Source organism: Protobothrops mucrosquamatus, unplaced genomic scaffold (assembly GCF_001527695.2).
Source record: "Protobothrops mucrosquamatus isolate PMUCROS unplaced genomic scaffold, P.Mucros_1.0 scaffold3, whole genome shotgun sequence".
NCBI lineage: Eukaryota > Metazoa > Chordata > Lepidosauria > Squamata > Viperidae > Protobothrops > Protobothrops mucrosquamatus.
In genome coordinates, this window is record NW_015386390.1 from 2,320,132 (window position 1) to 2,346,036 (window position 25,905).

Below are 25,905 nucleotides of genomic sequence, written 5' to 3' on the forward strand. Positions count from 1 at the left end.
ACTGCAGCCAGCAATCTCTCCTTTCAGCCACTGACATTCCCCCCCCCCCCCCAGCACTTCTGTCCAATTGCTGGGGAAGGACAAAGAAGAGACAAGCATGTGGAAAACAAGGGACCGGGGAGCGAGACCACACACCATTAACGATAAAGGGGGGGGGGTGTTACGTGGTGTTGAAGCAGTACAGCCAAACATTTTCAAACTGTTGTTTGTTTGTTTCCAATGGCTGGATGACATTCAGCTGATCTTCCTTGTAGGGATGCAGAAGGCTACTCCATTTCAGCAGAGCAGGGCCAACTAAGGAAGTGGAGACTCTAATACAGACAGTCCTCAACTTACGACCGCAACGGAGCCCAAAATTTCTGTTGCCACGCGAGACAGATGCTAAGTGAGTTTTGCCCCATTTGATGACCTTTCTTGCCACAGTTTCTTCAGTGAATCACTGCAGTTGTTAAGTTAGTAACATGGCTATTAACTGAATCTGGCTTCCGCATTGAAGGTCGCAAAAGGGGATCACGTGGCCCCAGGACAATGCAACCGTCATAAGTATGAGTCAGTTGCGGAGCGCCTGAATTTTGATCATGGGATGATTATGGGACGCCGCGGCAGTTGTTAAGTGTGGAAAATGGTCATAAGTCACTTTTTTCAGAGCCGTTGTAACTTTGAACAGTCACTAGACAAACTTGTTGTAAGTCGAGGACTGCCTGTACACCATTTGCTTTAGTCCCATGAAAGGATTGGAGAAACAAAGAAGAGGATGAAGAAAAGGAAAAAAGGAGTTGAAAAGGGGGAAAATAGGTAGGTGACCATCTGGAGAACTTTCCTAGAACCTCTAAGCTAGAAGTTATTTTGATCTGCCTGCCTTCTCAGATCTCTCTATTTCTTCCTGTTCCATCCTTCTCAGCTGCTCTGCCTTTCTCCTATCTCTTCATTATCTCATCTCATTCCACTCCTGCTGTAGCACCTTCCGTGTCTAAATCCCTTTGGCAATACCCAAGCGAGAAAGTCCATTCCGGAGACAAGAAAGAAATTGTATCCCCAGGTGATTTTTCAGAAGAAATAACAACATGTTTCAGTTTAGCCTGTTTTTTCTAAACAGATTTCCTCTAGAGTTAAAGTCCAACGGATGCTTGATGGAGTTATCTTTCAAGGAAGCATGGCAGCCTTAGATACATGTCCGTTTCTTTCGAGGGAATCTGCAGATCAAGAAATCAGGGTAAAGAAGATGAAGTACTAGTTTAGTTTATAAGCAACCAGTGTCAAAGGAACAATAACAAAAAACACTACAAGAGTGTGCCTCTGCCTATGTTGTTACATAGAGAAAAGATGTTTGGGTATATCTGAGAAAGGGTAAAAACAAGTTAAATGAAAGTTAAATGCAATGGGGATGGGGTACTTAAATATTCTATGTGATAAAACAAGAAGAGATAAAAGTCAAGAATAAATGGATACTAAATTAATGTGTTTTGAACATGGTACCGTGTGACCAGTATGAAATTAGGTTGAGGTCTTACAAAGAGAATGAAAAGGTAATGGTTTCTCCTGTCCAGTCATTACTGACTTTAGGGGGTGGTGCTCACCTCCGTTTCTTAGCCGAGGGAGCCGGCATTGTCCGAAGACGCGATCTGTGGTCATGTGGCCTGCATGACTATATGTTAAGGTGCACAGAGCAATGTTACCTTCCCAACAAAGTGGTACCTATTTACAGTGCTTTTTTTCTTTAAAAAAAAAAAAAAAAAAGGTGCCGGAACCCACACACATCATACAACCCGCCTTGCCTACCCTACAAGGTTCCATCCAAAAAAGGTGCCGGAACTCTGTTCCGGGCGTTCTATGAGAAAAAATGCCCTGCCTATTTATCTACTCTCATCTGCATGCTTTCGAACCACTAGATTGGCAGGAGCTGGAGCAAGGATGGGAGCTCACCCCATCATACAGTACTTGGGTCTTGAATTGCCAACCTTCCAGTCAACATGCCCACATTGCCCAGTATCTTAACCGCTAGAATTAATGATAATCATATTGGAAAACACATCTGTGAAGGAAGTGTAAACAGGATGGGTGGAAGGGGAAGACTGATTGCCTGCCTGGATGGAGTTGATGAGTGTCCTGAAAAGAGAAGAGAAGGGTTTAAAGAATTAAGGCAAAGTATAAATGGGTGCATGGGCCTAGAACAGGGGTCTTCAAACTTGACCCCTTTATGACTCGTGGACTTCAACTCCCAGAATTCCTCAGCCAGGCATGCTGAGTCATAAAAGGGCCATGTTTGAAGACCCCTGGCCTGGAAGAACAAGGATATTTTCCAAGGATAATAGGAGTATGTATGAAGACTTATAATGAATGATACTACAGCTATATTTTCTTTTTCTAATTTTATGACCTATTATTTTTTATTCCTTTTCTGTACTCTGCATAATGTTGCTGAAAAGGAATAATAGTAATAATAATAATAATAATAATAATAATAATAATAATAATAATAGTAGTAGTAGTAGTAGTAGTAGTAGTAGTAGTAGTAGTAGTAAAGTTGGAAGGGACCTTAGAGGTCATCTAGTCCAACCCCCTGCTCAGGAAATCCTACACCATTTCGGACAAATGGCTGTTCAGTCTCTTCTTAAAAACTTCCAGTGTTGGAGCATTCACCGCTTCTGGAGGCAGGTTGTTCCACTGGTTAATTGTTCTAACTGTCAGGAAGTTTCTCCTTAGTTCTAGGTTGCTTCTCCCCTTGATTAGTTTCCACCCGTTGCTTCTTGTCCTGCCTTCAGGCGCTTTGGAAAATAGCTTGACTCCCTCTTCTTTGTGGCAGCCCCTGAGATATTGGAACACTGCTATCATGTCCCCCCTCATCCTTCTCTTCATTAAACTAGACATACCCAATTCCACGTGATGGTATCTCTCTTTACATATATATGTATGAAGTTTTTGAACTGAGTCGCCTTTGAAACTTTGTTCTGATTTCAGATATTGCTTCTTAACGCTACCCTGCCTCCTAATTTTTGCAGATAATCTGTCAATGATCTATAAGCTTCAACATACAACTATTTTTTTAAGGCAGTCCTGGCAATATACTAAGTGGAGATGCTTGCAAAGTTGATATTAGTGAATTCTAATCCATCCTGGCCAACGAACATCTTCTAAATGGATGTGTAGATCAGCATGTATTTTAGTTGGCTTTCATACTTTTTGGCTATCTTAATGCAATTGTCTGTGCAAAATGCATTTGGAAATGTGCTATTTGAGATTTGATCCATTCAAAATATTTCAATCGATCTTTCATATATATATATATATTTAAATTGCATTCAGGTGCAGAAATGGGACAGAACAGACTTATGGGTGAACAAATAGATAAATAACATCAGCCATTAAACAGACTGATCTGTTCATAATTAGGCAACATTTCAAATCGAAGGGTGAAAGACTATGTTTGCAATGAAATTTTCATCCATATTTTTCTGTGGGTTTCACTAGGAACGATAGATTTGATGCCAGAGTAACGGGGAAAAAAAGATAATTTAGCCAGGCAATCCTAGGAAGAGTCATGTGTGTGCATGAAATAGTGAAACTGAATTTCAATTTCTGAAACATGCTTAATAGTAAGGTGACCAATCGTCCTCCGTTAGGGAGGACAGTCCTTCTTTTGTACTCATTTAAATAATAATTAATAGGCATGTAAGCATAATTACAATATAAAATGTTATTGTTACAAATGATTTTATTATGCATTTATCATATTATAGTGTATTCTGTATTGTTGCAATGAATAAAATGTTTTATTTACGATATTTTTTTCTTCAGTTTATTTGTGTCCTCCTTCTCATTGTAAAAAAGTTGGTCACCTTATTAATAGGAACACAATCATGCTCTCTATCAGTTAAACTATTACGCCTGGGAGATTTCAAACATAACTTATTTAACTTTTGCTTGGAGTGTCAAAACACTACCAGGAAGATGCAATACTTATTTATTTATTAGATTTTTAGCCCACCTTTATTATTTTTATATGCAACTCAAGGTGGCAAACTTATTTAACATACTCCTTCCACTTCTTCCCCCCCCAACAACAACTTTGTGAGGTGGGTTGGGCTGAGAGAGAGGCTGAGTTGTGTCATCCCATCATTTGTTCCTTTGTTTTGGCTCTGCCTGCAAGAACGGATCCCTGCAGCCCCTGCAATTGCCTATATCAGTGGTGGCAAACCTATGGCACGGGTGCCAGAGTTGCCACTCAGAGCCCTCTCTGTGGGCACGCATGCCGTCACCCCAGCCCTGCCTCCCCTTGTGGCCCCCTCCTCACCAGCAGCCCCCCTGGAGGAGACTTGCCCCCGGGTGTGGCTCGCACAGAGCAGTGCAGCCAAGGACATGGCAGCCGTGCAGCGGGGACAAGTCTCCACCCTTGCGCCCTGTCGCGCGCAGTTGATGCTGCGGGGCGCGGGTGGAGGGCATAGCCGCCATGGCACTGCTGGGCCACCTGGGCGACCTGCAGTGGGCCATGGAGGCGGTGAGTAGCCCTGTGGGTGGGCAGGGTGGGGGGTGGGGGGGCAGAGGGGGGGAGGGCAGAGCAGGCAGGACGGGGAGGGGCTGGTTTTGGGGCACGGTCTCTAAAAGGTTCGCCATCACTGGCCTATATTATCGCAAAGATATCGGGAAGATTCCAATGTATCCCTGTCCCAAACACACACTGTAAACATCAATAAACCTCCCGGCAACTACAGCCAGCAGACAGACACAACTATTCCTACCTCCCTCTCCCCAAAATTCACATTTCTGGGAAATGTGTTCAGTTAAATCGTTTGAAGGAAGACAAGGCTTCAGTTTGAGTTTTTCAACTGAAGGAAAATCAGACAAAGGAAGCTTTTTAATGATCGCTTTTCCATTTAAAGTAGGGAAAATAATTGCCCTGAAAATAATATTTTCTCTCCTAGATTAAGGTAAATAGTTTCCCAGGGAGAATGGGGTAGCGGTAGGAGCTTTACAGAGGCAGCCTTTGTGGCTTTTATGGATACTCATCTATCAACTGTCAGGGTCTTTCAAAGGGAGGCTGTTATAATGTTTTTCCTCTGCACCTTTCTCATTGTGGGCTCAAGTTTGTCTGAGTAACCCATTCGTCTTCCTGTTTGTATAGTCGAGGCATTTACAATGAGCTGGGGTGTAATGATGCTACCGATTCAGAACTGTATAACATTCAAGGTTTGCTAAGGGGGTGTGGTGGGGGAGATGTCACATTTGACCTGGCTTTGATGCAGTTGGATGTCCTTACTGAAGGATGGGTGGATTTCTCGCTGTCCCAAGGCCCCAAAGCACTTTTGAAATTAAAAAACAACAACATACGTTTCCTTCAGAAGAACCTTTTGTGCTGGAGGACATCAGTCTTTGATCATGAGCTTTAGGCAGTTTTGCATGAGTCTGATCTATGTAAGCTCGCTGAGATCTATCATCCATAAGAGATGTGGTATGTCTGATAAAATTCTTTAGGACTCTGCATTTTTGAAATCTGCTTCTGTGGAAAGTACTCCCTCAGGTTAGAGCATCCACAAAGAAGGAATGTCTCCAGAGACATAGAACATAGAATAACAGAGTTGGACGGGACCTTGGATGTCTTCTAAGCCAACCGTCTGCTTGAGCAGGAGAGCCTATACCAGGGATCTTCAAACTTGGCCCTTTTATGACTTGTGGACTTCAACTCCCAGAATTCCTCAGCCAATTCCTCATTGCTGGCTGTGGAATTCTGGGAGTTGAAGTCCACATGCCTTAAAATTGTCAAGGTTGAGAAACACTGAGCTAGATGGATGCATTTAGTACCGTATTTCCCTGAAAATAAGACCCACCCGGAAAATAAGGCCTAAAGCATCTTTTGGAGCAAAAATTAATATAAGACCAGGTCTTATTTTTAGGGAAACACGGTCAGTCTGATTTTCCCTAATTTCAGGTCTTCACCACTGAGTTAAACAACAAATACAGCTCAGACATTCAAAGTTTAGGCCACAGTTAAACATAGTTATCTGTGAAAACAAGACAGTTGCATTGTTTCCTCCTTATTCTTATTCTTCTCTTCTTCCTTTTAACATCTCGTGGTCCCAGATGGGACCTTTACCGCTGTTCCATATTCACCAACTTCTTCTTCTGTGGAGTAAGGAAACAGGCTTGTTAGAGAAATAAAACTCAGTGTTTTCTATATTTTGAAGAAGAAAGAGAAAATGTTGCAGCAATTGTTGTTTTGTTGTTAGTCCTGAGATTTCCTATATGTGAAATTAGTTTCTTTTTGGTTAGATCCAGTAATACTTGCAATTAAAATAATGATTGATTTCTTTGTTTTACTACTGGAAAAAAAACCCAAAGATATACAGTATACGTTGTTCTTTTCAAGCAATATAATTTCCTATCCTTTAATTGCATCTTAGAGAAGTCCCTCATGGTTCCTGTATTTTTTATTTTTTTTTTAAAAAAAAGATGTTGAATGTGAGAGACAAGAAGTGAAGGAAAATTCCTCAGCTAGGTAGAAGACTTCTAAATGCAAAAATGACCTAGCCTAACAATAGCCAAAAAGATTCCCCGGGCAAAACACACCTCCCAGAGGATTGCAATGCAGTCAATGTTGCTTTAATTAAATTTAATGCTGTGTGAAATGCACTCTGAGAAACTTTGATGAATGACTGGGGCAATTCATACAGCTCACGAAAGGGCATGGAGCCCCTTGCTGGGGTGTCAAGGTACAATGAATTGGTTAGTACGGGGATGTTTATAGACTGCCTAAGGAACCTTGTATCTCTGTGGTTATGTCAGAGATAATGTTATGATTCGCTGGACCTCAGGGGGCCTTTGATGACACGGTTAATGAGATGTCCCAAGGGGACCCTCAGCAGGTGCCTCCAGGACCTCCCACATCAAACAACCTCAGCTTGGGCTCCTTCAGAGCTTGTCATCCTCCAGATCACTCAGCTGGGCTTTTCTTTCTATTAGGGCCATTTTTATGTTTTCTTTCTTTCTCTCTCTTTCTCCCTGTTTCTCCCTCCCTCCCTCCCTCCCTAGTCAACATTAACTTTGTCTGGCTGATGAACTCCAAAACTTGTTAGTTCTTAATTTGCTTTCTCTTTGACCTGCCTGTATAATGGGATCTCTTAGATTTTTTCTTAAAGAAAGACAAACACAAAACTCAGCTAATACTGAGAGGAAGGGGATAAAGGGGAGATAATGGTAGATGGAGAGTTAACATAGAACTTTCTTTTTCTCTTTCTTTCTTTCTCTCTCTCTCTCTCTCTCTCTCTCTCTCTCTCTCTCTCTCTCTCTCTCTCTCTCTCTCTCTCTCTCTCTCTCTCTCTTCTTTCTTTCTTTCTTTCTTTCTTTCTTTTGTTTCCTTTCCTTTCTTGAGAAGTGATAGAGTGAAACAGGGGTGGGAAGAGAGAAAGAAAATGTTATTTTCAAATAGGCTTTTGTTGCAAACTAGAGGACTGTGGTGTTGGGGGAGGTAAGCTTTGATTTGCATTCTGACCAAAACTAGTAGATTTAGCAAAATTGAAATATATCACTGCAATAAAAAAAATGTTTTAAATGTTTGGTCATAGGATGGTTGTTAAAGAAGGAGAAGGAGAGGAAAGCTGATTGAACTAAAATGATGTAAAGTGGTAAATAAACATATTATACAGCTTACATTCAGTGTTAAAGTTCCCAGAATAGGAAATAGGACTGTAGGATTATGTCATTTTAGACGGATAAGCATCAAAGGAAGCACAAAATCTTAAATAACCATTTCCAAATATTTTTTTAAACTATGGAGATTTCTTTTTCTTTTTTTTTAACTTGTCACCTTTGATGTTCTGCAGAAATGTTTTGAGCTCATAATGTGTTGCAGATTTTGATAAATCCATGTTGAGTTGTGAAGATCGAGGATCTGGAACCAAGGCTTAGGTTTACCATGTACTTAATATAGTGGGAGTGGGTGGGAAAGAGAACATATGAAATAATGTGAAAAAAGGTAATAAAGTTATACCATATAAACATTTTCAAGACAATGAGGCAGCCTTTTTGTATAAGTAGCCCTTGACTGATCACTACAATTGTGACCAGAATTTCTGTTGCCAAGCAAGGCAACAGCGAGTCACACTCAGTTCTACAAACTTTTTTGTGGCGACAGAAGTTGATGGAGCTGGCAGAGATGGCTGAATTGACTGTTTTGATTAAAGAAAAAAATATAAGTACCTTTGTTTCTACATGGAGACCGTTTCTGGACTTTGGGTTTGAGGTGGGAAAAAATGAAACTTTGATTTTGGGTTTCACCGATTAGATTGATTTGTTGTTACAGAAATGGCCAGCTTATACTATTGTGAAAAAGTAAAAAGTTGTGGTTCGACATTAATGCTTTATTCTACTGCAACAGAGGAAGTCGGAAGTCAATGTCTTTTTTTTTCTTTTTCCCCTCTTTCCTTCGCTTTCTTTTCCCTTTCTCCTCCCCATTGTGTCCTACTATTTGCTTTGTATTTTGTATTTTACTCTATAATTCAATAAAATGTTTAAAAAAAATCTACAACCTTTTTTGCTATGGTTGTTAAGTGAATCACGGTCATTAACTGAACCAATCACGGTCGTTAAGCCAATCTGACTTCCCTCATTGACTTTGCTGGGAAAACAAATAGGAATCACATGGCCCCCGAGTTGCTGCAACCATTGTAAGTACTTGCTCATTTTCAAGCCCCTGAATTGATCACAGGATTGTAGAAATGTTTGTTAAATAAATCATGTATTTAAGTTGAGAACTGCCTCTATTCCTAACTGTTGTAGGCATAAGGGAAGGCAAAGATATCTTTCCTTCCCCAATATCCTGCTTAATTTGCTACAGGTACTTCTCGACTTACGGCCACAACTGAGACTAACATTTCTGTTGCTAAGTGAGACATTTGCTTAGTGAATTTTGCCCCAGTTTACGACCTTCCTTGCCACAGTTGTTAAGTGAATCACTGCAGTTGTTAAATTAGCAACATGGCTGTTAAGTGAATCCGGCTTCCCCATTGACTTAGCTGGTCAGAAGATCGCAAAAGGGGATCACATGACCCCGGGACACAGCAACACGTCATAAATACGAGTCAATTGCCAAGCACCTCAGTTTTGATCACATGAACGTGGGGATGCTGCAAGGGTCATAAGCAGTGGTGGGATTCAGCCGGTTTGCACCGGTTTGGGAGAACTAAATTTAACTGAATTTGGAGAACCAGCTGGCTTCTGGATGTCCAGTCTAGGCCTCAGAAGCCTGGAAGAAGCATCGCAGGCCTGGAGGAGGCCTCCCAGGTCTAGAACGGCCCACCAGAAGTGCATGGATGCCACTTCCAGAAGTCCATTCTAGGCATTGGAGGTCTGGAGGAGGCCTCCTAAGCCTAGAACAGTCCACCAAAAGTGCGTGATGACACTTCCGGAAGTCTATACTAGGCATCAGAGGTCTGGAGGAGGCCTCCCAGGCCTAGAACAGACCACCAGAAGTGCATGATTACACTTCCGGAAGTCTGTTCTAGGCATCGGAGGCCCAGGCTGTATCAAATAAGAGAACCGGTATTTGAATCACACCACTGGTCATAAGTGTGAAAAACAAGTCCCTTTTTTCAGTGCTGTTGTAACTTCTAACAATCACTAAATGAACTGTTGTAAGCTGAGGACTACCTGTACTGAATTACTGGAAATTTATAGCGAAAAAAGCCATCTCCCATCACAAAACGTAACCTCCTATAAATGAGTGTAGCATAGATACCCCAGAGCTACATGAAATCCCTTAGCAAAAATCCTTCATCGCTACAAAAACTGTCATGCTCAGCTGATGCCATACTGACAATGAGCATTGGAGTCAAGAGCTCGTAATTGATCCAAGCAAGTAAAGAGAAAAAAGCATCAGGTTAACCATTAGCTTCCATCTGATTTTTACTGGACAGCTGTAGTGATGCAATATAACCTCTATTAACTGGTATGATGGCTGAAATCAAATTAGCAAGCCATCCCCATAAAACAAAATCCTTGAACAAAATTTGACTTTATGATCTCCCAATATTTTAATGATTATAATTATGAATGCTGTTCAATTTAGAAACATAAATTCTGAGCAAGGGCAGAAGGTTAGCTAGGTTGTAATAGCAAATATCTTACACTATTGGATGTTGAATGCAAAATATTATTTTAGCCCATATGTTTCTCTTGGCTCTGATTGATTCCTTCCCTTAACATTAATATTTTTTACTTCCTGGGGCTTTCAAGTCAAGAAGCTCATCATAAATACTATGACATCATGCTCAGATTTCCTCTCAGTGATGTCAGCAAAAGCAGCTAAATTTGAAGGAGATGGTTTTTGGCTTCCTAGATAATGAGAGTTTGTGCAGTGAAAAAAATGCTCATAATGAAACCGGCAATATGATAATAACTGAAATAAATTGGGAATTGAAAGGAAATGCAATCAAAAGTAATAACCGATGGTGTTTTATGTTAGCCTCCATCTTTCTCTGTGAAGTCTACAGGGCTGGTATTTGTAGGGTACTTATTCAGATTCCAATATATGCGTGATCACAAGCCTTGTAACTTTGGTTTATCAAAGAATGTGGAATGATGCTGGCTAAACTGAATAAAGGAGGCATTTTGGAAAATTATGAGCAGTATTTTCTCAGCCCTAGCTGTTATTTACATCTTGCTGGAACAGCTTTACTTTGCATGAGCTGATCTGTAGAGATTTTGAATTTATGAAGCTAAAATTTAACACTATACTAAAATAAATCCAGATTTTAGAATCATTTTTTTTATTGTTAAGATCAGTTATACTTCTTTCCGTAATCAAAAATGATACCATTCTCAAATTTAACAAAATCAAACTGTGGAATCTAGATGAATGAATAACTTTCATAAATACAGATGAGATTTTTAAAAGCATGTGAACCGTTATCACTCCAGGCTTGTTGAGCATTCAATTAGATATCTGGTGGTAAAGTTAATGTCCTGGATGAATTGGAAATGATAGCAAATTAACTGAAATATTTTCATTTGCCATTAATTCATTTTGAACCAGCCATTGGAGAGATTGGTTACATTTGGATAGAAAGCTAAAATGAAGTGTAACACAAGTTTTCAGACCAAGTTAGTTCATTATAACTTGAATTCCTCATGTCTGATTGTTGGAGACTGCCTGGATAAATCCCTGCATTTTTCTTTGTAAGATTTCAGAAGTGGTTTGCCCCCTTCCTAGGGCTGAGAGAGAGAGTGACTGGTCCTGGGTCACCCAGATGGCTTTGTACTTAAGACAAGACTAGAATTTATAATCTCCTAGTTTCTAGCTTGATACCTTGAGGCACCAGGAGACTGTGAGTTCTAGTCCTGCCTTAAACATGAAAGCAGTCTGGATGACTTTGGGCCAATCTCTCTCTCTCAGATCATCCCACCTCACAAAGTTGCTGTTGTGGTTAAAAAAAAAAGGAGGAGGAGGAAGGAGTATTAGATATGTTCACTGCCTTGAATTATTTACAAACATAATAAAACCAGGATAAAAATATTTTTAAAAATGGCTCTTCTAAGAATAATAATAGTATTAACATGAAATGTTAGTACTATAGCCACCTCATAAAGACTATAAAATAAATACAGCTGCCGTCTTCCTCTTGGCAAACATCCCCATGAATTTTCTAAAAACTGGGGATGAAAATTAGCCATCTATTGTCTGACCTCCAAAGCAAATAATTAAATGGAATGGACAGATGACTAACCTTTAGTAGATTAGTAGATCTACTAATCCTAGCAGTTGCACTGATTTTTCAAGTTTGATTTCAGAGATAATCTACGGTGATTGAAAGATGTCTACAGTAATTGTGGCGGAGCTAACAATTGATCTCAGAAAGGTAATTTGGTAGACTTAACCTTTAGCACGACCAATATATATACAGTACATATACCTTCTAAAGCACAACTCTTGTCTTCCCTCAAATAATCAGAAATAACCACTTGGAAGATGCACTCCAGGCTAAACGTCATCTCCTTAATAAGTTGATTGCAGGTGCTGGCTAAATGTGGTTATAATGAAGTGGAAAACCAAATTGCAAAGAAAGCTAACGCCAATCTCAGTTTGTCGAGTAAATGGGCAGATTTCTTAAGTGCTAATCTATTTCTAAATAGGTCTAAAGCTGCAGAAGAAGCCACAATCTCCACCACAGCTAAAGAGCTGCCAGAATCCTGCTGTGTCTGGATCAGTTGAAGACATCATGTCATTGCCACTGGGCTTGTGACAGTGAGTCTAACAAACGACCTTGAAGCATTCGCTCCTGGGACTGGAGCATCTGGCACATCTTCCAGCAAAATAGGAAGGACACTGCAAAAAGCAGCACAGCTCCATCTTTTCCACACTTCATAGATGAAGTAAGAAGATATTCTCTTTCTATCTTCATTTCGCATATGAAAGATTACCGTTCCATTGTCTGTATTATTTGATTGGATCTCTAATTCCTGTCTTCTCTTTCATGGCATTAGAAGACTTGACTACATATTACCAAGATCACATGAAATACTAGTATTGTTTTATAAAGCCTTAGTAAGACCACACTTAGAATACTGCATCCAGTTTTGACCATCATATTACAAAAAAGATGTTGAGACTCTGGAAAGAGTGCAGAGAAGAGCAACAAAGATGGTTTGAGGGTTGGAGGCTAAAAACATATGACGAACGGTTGCAGGAATTGGGTACGTTGAGCCTAGTGAAAAGAGATTTTATTCATATTTAGTATGAGCAGGGATTTCCTCCAAGTCATTGCTATTGCAGATGGTAATGTTCCATAATGGCAAAATGGTTCCATTTGTTCCTCTCCCACAACAATTTTAATATTTAATGTAAGAGAAAGGAAAAATATTAAATATACCCATGGAGGGTTATGTACCATAATAACTGTAGTGGGATGGAATGGAATTGAACACAATGGAATTGAACGCAATGGAACTGAACACAATGGAATGGAATGGAATTTGGTTCAGGTTTTTCCTAATTCCACTCACTACTCTTCAAAATGTAACCCCTAGTACACAACTCAGGGGACCAAGCGTGATCTTCAAGCTAGAAGTTACATACTCTATTCTCTGGACAGTTCCCAGTATACAGGAAGGTGTGGTAAAAGAGATGTGGGAAACATATGTTTGCTTCTCTTCCTAACCGTGAATAGAATTGCACTTTTCATAATGCACCTAAGGATCTCGGACCTTTAGTATCAGGTCTGCTTCAGCTTCTTCTTCAGCCCTGTGAAGCTTCTTGACTCTGGATGTCAGCCTGTCATCAAACTTCTCTGAGGCACATGAAAACCAGACTGCTAAACAAACAGTCAAAGCAAACGATTACAAATCTTGGCTTCACTTCAGGGATCAGCTCTGTTGTAAGAGCCAAAAACAACTACCTTAATAGTCTGCTGAGCCAATACCAAATTACCTTAGAGGAATGCTCAGTTGAATGATAAAAGGAGCCAAGTCTTTTGAGTCTGAATGTCATCATCATCCCATTGAAAGTGTGACCCCAAGACCTCTCTGCACCACCATTGTGTACATGGAGAATCTGGAATAAGTGTATGGTCCTAGTCACTCCTGTGTTCCTATCACAAATGCCTGAAAATTTATTGATATGCCTGAAACTGGGTGTTGTATAAGCAGAACTTCAGCTAGGACAAGAATGTGGGGCCCACCACGAGGATGATGAGAATATCAGCAAACTGATCTGATGTATATATGAGGACTAATATAGTGACAGGACAGCAGTGTTCCAATATCTCAAGGTCTGCCACAAAGAAGAGGGAGTCAAGCTATTCTCCAAAGTATGAAGGCAGACAAGAAGCAATGGATGGAAACTAATCAAGGAGAGAAGCAACCTAGAACTAAGGAGAAATTTCCTGACAGTTAGAACAATCAACCAGTGGAACAACTTCCCTCCAGAAGTTGTGGATGTTCCAATACTGGAGGTTTTTAAGAAGAGATTGGACAACTGTTTGAAATAGTATAGGGTTTCCTGCTTGAGCAGGACTAGAAGACATCAAGGTCCCTTCCAACTCTGTTATTCTGTTAATATATTGATATAATTACAGATGGTTGTTTTATTATTTTTATTTGTAAAAAGAAGTTCTTTTTCTCAAATTATATCTTATACTGTCTAAGCAGGGGTAAAGCTACTAAGATGTAGAATTAGCTGTATACTCTTGTTTCACCAGAAAGATAGTCCAGAATATTTAGAATATTTTTCTCGTATCACATTCCAACTTAGCATAGGAATTAAATAAAATCAAGGAAATCCACTTGAATAATTCCCAGACAGTCACCCCACCAAATAATTTAGAGCAGGGGTCCCCAACCCCCGCTGCTCAATACCAGGGCGTGGCCTATTTGGAACCAGGCCGCACAAAAGGCGCACTGGTGCACACGTGCATGTGTGCCGGCCCACCGCTTGCACAAGTGGAGCTGTGCGCGTGGCCCGCTTCCCCTCTCCCACCCACCCCCAGATGGGCCACCAAGCCACAAAGGTTGGGGACTGCTGATTTAGAGTATCATACCTGCTTAGCTTCAGTGGCCTCAGATGGTTGTTTGTCTATAACCCAAAGGCTGAACTGGGACAGTAATGTGGACATACATTCACATCCTGTGCCCAGTGCTGAATAAGTGCCCAAATTATTGAAAAGGTAAAATTTTGAAAGGAGCCTGATGGTTTTTAAATTTATATGGACAAGATGGATGGATAATTCTGGGCTGTTCAAACGTATCTGTAGGCATTCCAATCATTCCTGATACACCAGTTGCGCCCCTTTCTGGATCGGGACGCCCTACGCACGGTCACTCAAGCCCTCGTTGTTTCCCGCCTGGACTATTGCAACGCTCTCTACATGGGGCTCCCCTTGAGGTGCACCTGGAGGCTCCAGCTAGTTCAGAATGCGGCTGCGCGGGGGATTTGGGGGGCCTCTAGATACTCCCATGTAACACCTCTCCTGCGCGAGCTGCACTGGCTGCCGGTGGCCTTCCGGGTGCGCTTCAAGGTGTTAGTAACAACTTTTAAAGCGCTCCATGGCAATGGACCTAGGTATTTGCAAGACCGCCTCCTACCANCTCTTCCGCCGAGCCTTGAAAACCCATCTATTCCATGCGGCCGGCCTGGCGTAGTTTTGATTGGGCTTTGCTAGGGGTTTTATATGGGGTATTTTAGAGCAGGCTTTTTATTCAATATTTATTGTGATTTTTATTATTGCCTGTTCACTGCCCTGAGTCCCGTAAGGGAGATAGGGCGGTATATAAATTTAAATAATAATAACAAATAACATTTGGAGGCCCATGATTTAAGAAGGAGCTGTAAAAGTTCAGAAATGAACAAAAGCAGAAATGCAGGCAAAGAGAAGCGTTGGGCACATTAATATACCTGGCAGTACTTTTAAACTAAGAATAAAAATGGGGATATTGATTTTAGATTTGCTAGATGACTTTGGGCATTATAATTGGGGCATTCATTTGGCAATGTCTACCTTTGAAAACCGTATAGACCCAGGTATAAATATATGTGGGATTTTGGAATTATTTCTAAGGTGCTTCAAACTAGAAGTCTAAAGGCTCTCCCAGATAGGCTTCTGATAATGAATTAAGAAAAACTTTCTGTCATTCACACTGACTTCTATGTATAGGTAGTCCGCAACTTACAACAGTTCATTTAGTGACCATTCAAAGTTACAGTGACACTGATAAAAGTGAACTTATGACCATTTTCACAGTTACAATCTTTGCAGAAGCTCCATGGTCACATGATCAAAATTCAGATGCTTGACTCATACCTATGACGGTTGCAGTGTCCAGCAGTTCATGAGATCACTTTTTGCGATCTTCTGACAACAAAGTCAATGAGGAAGCCAGATTCATTCAACAACGGCAGTGATTCACTTAACAACTGTGGCAAGAAAGGTTGTAAAACGGGGCAAAATTCAATTAACAGATGACTCACTTAACAACAGAAATTTTGGACTCAGATGCGGTCATAAGTCGAGGACTACCTGTATTTGTTTGTTTTGCTTTTGTTGTGTAGCAATAACCCCAACCCACTTTTTTGAAAATGACATTATCTATATAAATAAAAATGTAAATGTTCGTTTGTTCAAAATCTTAAATCTCCAAAAGTTCTTCACCGATTGCTTTGAAATTTTGACACAACGTTGCATTCGAATACGCACGTGTTTTTATATACCTCCTATTATAAAGATGTCACACCTGTGACAGGTAAAAACAACAAACATGCACTTTCTCTTTTCTTTCTTTTCCATTTAACCAGACTGAGCCACAGCAACGCGTGGCTGGGTACAGCTAGTTGTGTAATAATTATTTTTAGTTTTATTCAGTGGTGGGATTCAAATATGTGAACAACCGGTTCTCTGGGTGGATGTCACTTCCGGAAGTCCATTTTGGGCCTGGGCAACAAAAAATTAGCTACCGGTTCTGCCGAACTGGTGCGAACCGGCTGAATCCCACCACTGGTGTTATTCCAAAGTAACGATATTCAGTATATTGATAGAGTAGCTGTCCCACTTCAGAAGGAGGGGCAGAAAATTGGCAGATTTTTGCTTCATTCTGCTTTGGATGGCACGTCGAATTTCTACAGTGGAAATGTTGATCGCGGCCTGAACCACATGAATGAAAAACATTCTTTGAATAATTTTGCAGGGGCTGCACCTGGCTTCTTCACTTGACTTCACAATCTAATTTCTCTGCTGACATTGCTCTTATCAGGCACATCTACATTTAAAATTTAAAAGCAATATATATTTAAATGTAAAAACAATGTGTGAGTGAGCAGGGTGTGAGTCTATGGGCCTGTGTAGGCATGTAATTGTGCATATGTATTAGTATACCACAGGCATGCGCCCACCGTACATGGGAGAGAAAGGAAAGCAACAGAATGGTGAAATTATATTTAATTGGTTTTATTTCCATAGTTGTTTCTCAGCTTTGTACTAGTGGAATTTCCTAAAATTATATATCAAGTGTGTGTGTGTCTTTCTCTCTCTGTGTTTATGTATTTTATTTCATTCAATCGTGTCTGATTGTCGGAGACTGCCTGGACAATTCCTTGCAGTTTTCTTGGCAAGGTTTTTCAGAAGTGGTTTGCCATTGCCTCCTTCCTAGGGCTGAGAGAAAATGACTGGCCCAAGGTCATCCAACTGGCTTTGTGTCTAAGGTGGGACTAAAATTCATGGTCTCCTGGTTTCTCGTCAGGTCTCGGACAACTCCCTGCAGCCAAGTCACCACAGACATCTTACCACAGCCATCTTTCCAATTTCAATGGAAGTAATTGTTATGTATTGTTATTGACCTTTAATGTGTTTAGGTTTAAATGTGTCTCCAACTGTTTTGGAGGGAAACTGAAGTTCATATTTGAGCGGGTAAACCAGCTTTAAATCTGATTGGTCACCGCCTAGTGGCAGCATGTATAAATATCTGTCGGTTGAGTTCAGTTCTGTTATTCTTGCAATAAAGCATGTTGCATTAGATCGGTCTGGTCCACGCCTTCAAGAACTCACTATTTAACAGTAATGTTGAAGAAACAGTGGCAGATAACAATTATTGTGTTAAGTTATCCCAGGTGGAACTCTCATAAGTGTGAGAACCGGTAGTTTTCCTGTGGCAAGATGGCTGCAGCAAATTGTCCCATTCCAATCTAGCATGATGTCTTAACCACTACACCAGACTGGTTCACATACACACCACACCACACCACACACACACACACCTTTCCCTAGTTTAGGTATTGAGATTCTTATAGGCCAGGGGTCTTCAAACTTGGCCCTTTTATGACTTGTGGACTTCAACTCCCAGAATTCCTCAGCCAGCATCCCTGGCTGAGGAATTCTGGGAGTTGAAGTCCACAAGTCATAAAAGGGCCAAGTTTGAAGACCCCTGTTATAGGCATTTTCTTTAAAAGTTCAAGATGTAAAAAAAGGAATCTAAAATCATGGCTGGACTTCCAGTTACAGGGAAGAACTTAAGTGCATTCAGGCTCTAAATCAGAGGTGGGGAACGATGGCCCCTTTATGACTTGTGGACTTCAACTCCCAGAATTCCTGAGCCAGCATGACTGGCTCAGGAATTCTGGGAGTTGAAGTCCACAAGTCATAAAAGGGCTATAATTCCCTAACCCTGCTTTAAATGCATTCAGGCTTCCTCATCTATCCAGTGATGAAGCTACGAGCAAGGTTGGAGTTGGTGGTGAGAATGAAATTCTAAGTGTGGATATGTGAGGCCTGATTTCTTCTTGGGTCTTCCATAAATCTATGGCCTGTGCTGAGTGCTCTCTGGGCCCTCTTGACATATCAATGCACGTCTGTCCACACCGTTCTCCTTTTCCTTACCTTTTCTTGGGGCATAACTCAATGTTATTTTAGCTCCGGTCCACTAGTAGCCTGACTCAGTTCCAAGCGAGAAAGAATTGTATTATCAAAGGCAGCCTTCATTTTCTTTGCTGCGCACAAGCCATCTGACTCTATTTGCTGAGAAAACTCCAATGTCTTGCTTTTATTTGCACAGGCAAAGGGGAAAGTACAGTGTATCCGTCTGGGAGAGAACATCAAAGCAGACCAAGCAGAGGGATAGATATTTGGAAAAGCAGTATGAAATCCGGCTGGGATCGGGAATCCTGCGGGTCTCTTGGTTTACCGAGACGAACCACGATTGCAACAGCGTCTCTCTCTCTACTCCTCGCCCTCCTCTTTATTATCACTTTGCAGTTAACATCTGTTGATGAGTAGGGTTAACAGCCTTGTTTTTCAATGACATTGAGCTCTCTTAACAAACTCTTTTCAGTCAAAGGTGATTGGCCTTGGAGGGGAAAAAAAGGAGACGAGAAAAGTCATTAAGCAAACAATTCTTTGCCAGGACTGGATGCTAAACACCACTACCATCCTATGTCAGGGATTCGGCTGGAGATGAAATTTATTCTACAAGAATCTGACCTTGATGCTGGCTTACAAGAATTTGCTTCTTTCTGTGTTGTTATTCAGCACTTCAGAAGTTTGAAACAGCCTGCTGTCTCTTTCTCTGGGTTGCATAAACAGAGGCATAGAATCAAGATCACGCGAAGTATTAGTACCGCTTTATAAAACCCTAGTGCAGTGGTGGCGAACCTATGGCACGGGTGCCAGAGGCGGCACTCAGAGCCCTCTCTGTGGGCATGTGCGCCGTCGCCCCAGTCCTAGGCCTTCAGCTGGGTTTTATAAAACCTTTCCGCTTTAGGCCTCCGCCGCCGTGTGCAAAAAAAAAAAAAAAGTTCAATCAGTCAATTTCAACTTTTCGCAGAGAAAAAAAAGATCTTGCAAAGTTGGAATTGATTGATTGAACTTTTTAGTCCCACCCAGTCTGCCGTTACCACCGCAGCCATGCCTACCCAATGGGCCACACCCACCCAATGGGCCACACTCAGCCCATGGGCCACACCCACCAGGCACCCGACGATGCATAAGTGGGTTTTGGGTTGCAGTTTGGGCACTTGGTCTCTAAAAGATTCGCCATCACTGGCCTAGTGAGACCACACCTGGAATACTGCAGCCAATTTTAGTCAGCATATTACAAAAAAGATGTTGAGAGTTTGGAAAAAAATTCAGAGAAGAGCAACTAAGATGATCCAAGGCCTGGAGACCAAAACATATGAAGAACGGCTGTGGGACTTGGGCTTGGCTAGTCTAAAGAAAAGAAGAAATAGGGGAGACATGATAGCAGTGTTCCAGTATTTGAGGGGCTGCCACAAAGAAGAGGGGGTCACATTATTCACCAAAGCATCAGAGGGAAGGATGAGAAACAATGGTTGGAAACCGATTAAAGAGAGAAGCAACCTGGAATTAAGGAGAAACTTCCTGACAGTGAGGACAATTAACCAGTGGAACAGCCTGCCTCCAGAAATCGTGGGTCCTCCATCACTGGAGATTTTTAAGAAGAGACTAGACAGTCACTTGTCTGAGATGGTATAGGTTCTCCTGCTTGAGCAAGGGGTTGGACTAGAAGACCTCCAAGGTTCCTTCCAGCTCTCTTCTAATTCTAATTCTTTCCACAATCTTTTGTGTGGGATTTTAATGTAAGTGATGGTTAAGTTAATGATACCAGTTAGCAGTTCCTCATATGACTGGTTCATGGTGCAGGAGAAGAAAGCAAGTGGAATCTATTTGCCTGCTTTTAGAATCTGAAGTGGGGCTGAGTTTCATCTCATTCTGTTGGAAAATTAAGTATTTTTTCCCCAAGTACTATATATGCACAGCGAGCTAAATGACCAGTGGGGGTAGCTTTTGTGTTGATCTTTCATTGATCGTTTACTAGGGAAAAGAAGAAGAATTGCAAATTTTAGAAAAGACAGAATACATCTCCAAAGAAAAAAGAGAATACATACAGGTAGTCCTCAACTTACAACAGTTTGCTTAGTGACCATTCAAAGTTACAACGGCACTGAAAAAGTGAGTTATGTCCATTTTCCACACTTATGACCATTTCAGCATCCCCATGGTCACATGATTTACATTTGGATGCTTGACAACTGACTCACATTTATGACGGTTGCAGTGTCTCGGGGTCATGTGATCATCTCTTGCAACCTTCTGACAAGCAAAGTCAATGGGGAAGCCAGATCCACTTAACAACCGTGTTACTAATTTAACAAGTGCAGTTAACAACTGTGGCATGAAAAGTCATTAAACTCACTTAACAAATTTCTCACTTAGCAACATAATTTTTGGGCTCAATTGTGGTTGTAAGTTGAGGACTACCTTTATTTCAAAGATCTAGTAGCAAAAGTCAAGTCATTATCCAGGGAAACAGTGCATGTTGCCAAATGAAAGAAAGGAAGATTCTAAATTCTGAATATGTATTTTTTTAAGGCAGTTTCCTCCATTTTAGTGTATGAATTTGCTATGTAAACAAGTCTGTCAGAAAGAAGCGACAATTGAAAATACACTTTCCCTGAATAGATATAAAACAATTTGTTTTTCTGTTTGTTTATGGGGAATTAACATAATAAGTTTTTTTAAAAAAAGATAATAACTTCAACCAGGCAATACAGTTTTCCTCCTGATTTTTTTAATCATCCCTGGAAGTTCCCAAGGATAAAATGGGTTAAGAAGTTCACAGCACTGACTACTGCTGAAATGGAAAACTTATACATGAAATAGCATATGATCTTATCAAATCTTTAAAAAAAACCACTTGAAAACATAACAGCCATATTGTAATCTCAGAATAAAGATTTCCATCATCTAGTTTATTTTTCCTTACAAGAGAACAAGAGTTCAGAGGGATGACTTAAGACTGCTACTGGAATGCCAAAAGAATGAAAAATGAAACTAAATCAACAGGAAATTAAACCAGCTGAGCTGAATGTATTGAGTCTCAGTTTCTGAAGATACAGAGAAAAATGGATAATTATGACAACTCATAATTGTACATTAAATGGCCAAAAATATCTACAGAAAATGCAACACATGGGTTATATTCAAGAATTTTTGGGGGTTTTGTTTTTTTAAATATGCTGATTTAAAATATAGCCATAGGACAAACCTTATTTTTTGTTTGGTTAATGGCTTTAAATTACACTGAAGTGTACACAGCTACAGAATATGAGCTTCAACCATCAATTATTTCACATCCAAGTTCTGTATTTCACTATCACCTCAAGAGATGGGATCAGATCAGCTAAATTCATATAATCCAATTTCATAAATTAAATTTCAGTGGAAATGCTTCTGACATTTGTCTTAGGTCCATTACATTTTGATTAATCAGTTAACTGGAAATCAAGACATATATCACATGCATGAAAAACTGCCAGATGTGGGCTGCAAAAAACATAACCACTAGATGGCAGCATGACACTGAAATTTTCCATATCTCTGTGCTACCATCTAATGGTTGTTTAGATGTTTGCAGCCAAATCTAATTACACAATATTAGATAAGAAATAGCTAAGAGAGAGGTAGCATTTATCAAAGATGGATCCAAATTGTATGTAAGCTTTAAATATGCACACAAAAATAACAGCCTAGTGTCACCATCTCTATAGGAGTTCTTCAACTGAATTTTCCTATTTTCCCTCAGTTTTCCAAAAAATTTGAAGATCTCTGAGGATGACGGGGTTGAGTGTAAGAAATAACAATTCTCTTTCCTCAGATAGAGTGGATAACTTTAGTTGCAAGTGTTTTATATTAGTTTTATTTTGTTGGAGGCTGCACTAATAATTTATTTTTTTTAGCAAGGACTCAACTGTAATTTTTTAGGGAAAAAAATTCTTCCTTCCTCCAATTTGTTGGAGAACTATTTGCCCCAAAGATTTCTCTGTGAAATGCCCTTTTTCTAATTCTACCTTCCACAGATACTGAAGAGAATTTGGGCAGGTCAATTTAGTTCAGACTTATATAATCAAATTATATTCCAGTCAAAATAATCAGCTTTTATTATATGCCAGGGGTCTTCAAACTTGGCCCTTTTATGACTTGTGGACTTCAACTCCCAGAATTCCTCAACCAGGCATGCTGGCTGAGGAATTCTGGGAGTTGAAGTCTACAAGTCCATAAAAGGGCCAAGTTTGAAGACCCCTGTTGTATGCTATGCAGTTGGGCTCTAACTCAAATTACAAAGTGTTTGAGCATAATCTGATTTCTTGGAGCAATTTTACGACTTCTGAACTGCACATTAAATGCAGCATCACGATTTGAGGCTGGGATGCAATTGAAACTTAGAGCCTGATTTGCACAATTATTTTCTGAATAATTGTGGGATGCTGGCTGATCTGGTGCCCCACATATTCACTAAAATCTTTCCATCCAGGTAGAAGTAAGTTTCCCCTCTGAATTGCTTCTTTCCTTGAGCTACAAGCAAGCTGCAACATCTCTGAGGCAACAATTGGACAATATTGATCTTCAGCGATGTGGTGTCATTATCTGATGGAATCAGAGACTGGGTCATTTGCTCTAGAGGGAAATCTTCTCTTTTTGATATCGTCTAAACAAAGGAGAGTATTAATAAGATCAGCATTTGATACATTGCTATTGACAGATCTACAGGGCAAATATAGTCATATTCCTTAAAGGAGTATCTCTGCCCTTGAGGATCAGTGGCAATTGAAAATGTTAGCTGTATGCTTTCACGCTATAATTTTTACAGATACTCACTGTGAGTACATTACTCCAATTCTGTTGAAATTCCCAAGCTGCTTGGGAATTGTTTCGTTTTATTGTTTTGTGCTTTTGTGCTTTTATCACGTAAGATTGAGTATATTACCTACAACTTGGCAAAATTTTGTGTAAACTTTTGCAGTGTCAACTGCAGTGTAACTCCTCAAGCAGTTCCCTCCCTCCCATCCAGGACATAGCACATAAGCATTGCTTGAGCAGGGTCTGCAAGATTGTCTGGGACACTACACATCCTCTTCACGACCTGTTTTCCTTGTTACTCTCTGGGAAGGGGCTCCGTGGTATCCAAAGCAGAACATCCAGATTCAGTCACAGCTTTGTTCCATACAGTATTAACCTTGTGAACTCTAAAGCTTCCTCTTTCTGTTATGTATTCAAGATGGACAGTGAATAATATTTATATGTTACTTATATGTAAGGGTGTAGGTCTATACATATGTAGTATATAGTATGTTTTAAATGTGTGTTATGTATATGTACACTTTGAGAGGAAGTAACTAAATTTCATTTTTAATGTGTACCATTGTGTCCACAGGAAAAAATGACAATAAAGGTTATCTAATCTAATCTAATCTAATCTAATCTAATCTAATCTAATCATGTTGCCCCTAGTCCTTCTTTTCACTAGACTAGACTTACCCAATTCCTGCAACCATTCTGCATGCTTTATCCTCCAATCCCCTAATCATCTTTTTTTGCTCTTCTCTGCACTTTATCTAGAGTCTTAACATCTTTTTTTACATTATTGTGACCAAAACTGGATGCTGTATTACCAAGGCATTATAAACTGGTACTAACAATTCACATGATCTTGATTCTATCCCTCTGTTAATGCAGCCTAGAACTGGATTGTTCTCCCCTCCTGTACAGTACAGTAGACTGTATCTTATTTTATTATACAATGTATTTTGTGAAAAAAGTGGTTCATTTTGTTTGTTAGTAATTAATATGTTTGGTATGATTAATAATTAATACGATTGGCCTTTGGCTGTGATAAAGATGAACAGCAGTGACAAAATGATGTTTGGTTTTACCAACATTTTTTTCATAGCAGGTATTGGACTGCCAAAATTCTGGGCTCTTTGTATTTCCTTCTTTATGTATATATTGAGTAAATCATGAATGCAATTCCTTGTTTCTGAGTTCATGCAAGCAACTCACGTGATACTTGCTAATTTGTAAATATTTTCTCCAGCAGGTGAAAAATATCTCTTCCTCAGGTGTCTGTGCAACACAAAATGTGCCTTGGGTAGGATAATTACAAAATGACACTATGTGAAGAAGATTCCTCTATAGCAGTGATGGCAAACCTTTTAGAGACCGAGTGCCCAAACTGCAACCAAAACTCACTTATTTATCGCTGGGTGCCAGATGGGTGTGGCCCACTGGGTGGGCGTGGCTGTGGTGGTCATGGCAGACTGGGTGAGTGTGGCCAAGGTGGGCATGGTCACCTTGATGTTGCTCATGGGGAGGGATGCCTGTGGGGGACAGGCAGGGCTGGGGGAGATCCAGGGGGTTTCTGGCAGGTGGGGCTGTGGGCAGGAGGTTCGTCCTGCAGGGTGAGGTAAGGAAAGGTGAGGCAGGGCGGGGGTGCCATTGTTGCAGGGCAAGGCAAGGCAGGGGTCGGGGCGGTGGCCTGACACCATTAGCCCCTGCACACAGAGGCCAGCAAGCCCATGGGGGCCGAGAGTGTCCGTCAGCAGCCACAGCCTGCCAGTCCCTCGGCCGGCACACTCTGGGGCTCTGCAGCCCACCGCCAGCAGTTCAGAGAAGCCATTTTGAGCTGGACGGCTGGATGACAGCTGAGGAGGCGATGCAGTGGGTCGTGCCCGGGAAAAGGAGAGCATGTGAGGCCAGGACGGATGGGACAGGGGGAGGGAAACCAGCCATGTTGGGATACATCCGGCCACGTGGCACTTCGGCGAGTTAGCAGGCGACTGGTTGAAGAGGATTGGTTGCCATTTCTGGGGCATGGTGCGCGTGCCCATAGAGAGGGCTCTGAGTGCCACCTCTGGCACGTGTGCCATAGGTTCGCCACCACTGCTCTATAGGAAGAGGGAATCCCTAGTTGTAGGTGACCCACATTTTCCCAGCATAAGGAATTTGGAAGGAAGCTCCTTTACATCACTTATCCTTATTTCCCAGATTTATATCCCATTATCTGCAGATGAAGTTGGAAAAGAACTGCCTATAATCTTTGAGTGTGCTTTCCAATGAATGTTGACCAGCTTCATAAGTCTGAAACTATGTCTCATATTAGCCATCATGATAAGAAACCTGTTAATACTAAGATTATATTGATAGTATTTAGGGCTGATGGTACTGATTCCTACCAACAGATTTTGGATCAAGGTCATGCTGAACATCTTGAAGTTCTACAATAGGTGCAAGCAAAAGAAACATGTCACATAATGATAGCATGGGGTTTGATTTTCTTGACTGCTTTGTATCTTAAGTTTTGTATTGTTTGCCATTAAAAAAAAATATCACCCAAAGTTACTTGTTGTGATAGGTGGCCATATAAATTAGGCAAATTATTATTATTATTATTATTAATTATTATTATTAATTTGATTTATATACCGCCCTTCTCCCGAAGGACTCAGGGCGGTGCACAGCATATTAAAAACAAGTAACAATAAAATACCAAAATAAAATAAATAAATACCAAAATAAAAACCCCTCTAAAACCAAATTAAAAGCCAAATATTAGTAGCTGTGTCGTAATTAAAATTATATTAAA